This window comes from Myotis davidii, unplaced genomic scaffold, assembly GCF_000327345.1.
Source record: "Myotis davidii unplaced genomic scaffold, ASM32734v1 scaffold108, whole genome shotgun sequence".
Lineage (NCBI taxonomy): Eukaryota > Metazoa > Chordata > Mammalia > Chiroptera > Vespertilionidae > Myotis > Myotis davidii.
The window spans coordinates 2,009,718-2,011,669 of record NW_006299260.1 but is presented as its reverse complement, the minus strand read 5'-3'; the positions used below and the strand labels follow the sequence as shown (position 1 = coordinate 2,011,669).

Below are 1,952 nucleotides of genomic sequence, written 5' to 3'. Positions count from 1 at the left end.
ACTCGTCCGTTAAACATGTGAGTTGTTTCCACTTTTTGGCTATTGTGAATAAGGCTGCTATAAGCACTGGTGTGCAAGCATTTGTTCCAAGCCCCTTTCAGCACTGTGGGTACATACCTAGGAGTTAACATTTTTAGGAACAGCCAAACTGTTTTCCACAGTGCCATGCCATTGTATATTCCCACCAGAATCCAGCATTATTTTTAAGTATGTAAGGCTTAAAAAAAAAAAGTCATACCTAGATTGGGAATAAATAGCAGAGCTGTCTTGCCACTTTGCTGACAAGTTGCAGGTATCAGCACTCTTGATGCATCACCTCCTACTAAGCAATGTTTCTCATTGTACGCAGCTGAGACGCCCATAGCAATCATTAAGGGACTTATTACATCTGGAGGCAGCTGTGCCACTTCCTGTGTACAGGGCAAGTAACTCACTGTCTCTGCACATCAATTTCCTTGTCTATAAGATTGAAATGGCAATAACAGCATCTCTATAATAAGATTATTATGAGGATTAAATGTCAGAATTTGTAAGGTACTGAGTATCTGGCATGTAGTGAGCCTACAATGATAAGGGGATTATCACCCCATAAAAAAGTCATACCTAGATTGGGAATAAATAGCAACGCTGAGTCTTGCCACTTCACTGACAAGTTGCGGGTATCAGCACTCTTGATGCATCACCTCCTAGACTAGAGCAATGTTTCTCATTGTACACAGCTGAGACGCCCATAGCAATCATTAAGGGGCTTATTACATCTGAACGACTCTGATTCCACCCCACATATGATGAATCAGCATCTTTGGGAATGGGGTCCCCTAAATCATCATAATGTGTGCTAAAATATGAGGCTCAGAAACCTAGATTGTTAAGTGGGCAGGGAAGATATCTCAGTCACCTTTTTATTCCTCAGATATTCAACAAATTTATATTAGAATTAAACTAACACTGCAATCTAAAGCTATTTCCTATCTGCCTAATTGCTCAGTACAGTATTCATTAAAACTAAATTCTATCACATTCAGCAGTTAAACTGTAATTAAGTTATGTAGCATACCTTTCATTTGCATACAGTATGTATTTTACCAGCTGTGGTCTATTATGCCATCTTATACTGCCAAGAATTCTTATTTTGTATGTAATTTTCCGATGAGTCCTTCATGCTTTGAGGCTGGGTACAAAAGATGTGGACTTGGAATTGGAAGAGCTGTCTCTGTGATTTTTGACAATTATATATAAAATATCTAAGAATCAAGTTTATAATTTGTAAACTTTGGTAACATTTTGTAACTCTATCACCTGCATACTGTTGCTGAAGTTCGAGTGATATTATGTGTAAAGAAGCTTGCTGCAGAAATGACTGTAGCTACTATGTAGCCTTAATAATTTAAACAAAACAAAAAGTTTGTTCCTACGTCTTGCTAAAGGCTAGATATGCTGCTGTATAAGTTGGTTGTTCTAAAACATACAAAAATGAGATTAGAATAGAAAAACATTAAGTGGATGCACAACATTCACTTAATTCATTCATCACCTTTATCCACAATCTATATTTACATCACGCGGGGCATTGTGTGAAAAATAGTAATTAAGTAAATTTAAATCTGCCCTCCAGAGGCTTAGATCCTTTGCGCACATTAAAGACTAGCAAGCTGCTTCCACTTTGATCAAAATCTCCCTCCTCCGTCTTAATAAGCAATAGGGGACCCCCTAGAATTCGCGGGCGCTGTCTCTTTAAGGAGTAATAGAACTCCGATTGCATCGATCACAGACTCTTTATTTACCCTCTCGCTCCAAGCGGTTTCATTCCCATCACGGTGACTACTGTCCTTCTGGGTGTCAAGCCTGGAGGGGCGAGAGTGTGAACACATTTTGGCTTTGGCGTGTGGTCGCACCTGACCGTGGGGCGTCCGGCCTGCCAGCTGGAGGACGCCCGGCGGTGTCCGGCGCCG

General features: G+C 40.3%; 1 long non-coding RNA gene across 1 annotated transcript in view; it reads right to left on the bottom strand.

Annotated features, from left to right (window-relative positions):
- Positions 1–1,756: 1,756 nt before the first annotated feature.
- Positions 1,757–1,952, bottom strand: part of LOC107184821 — a 753-nt gene continuing 557 nt past the window's right edge. The window contains exon 2 of the long non-coding RNA XR_001515732.1: positions 1,757–1,845. This is a non-coding gene — a long non-coding RNA (uncharacterized LOC107184821). The remainder of the gene's footprint in view (positions 1,846–1,952) is intronic.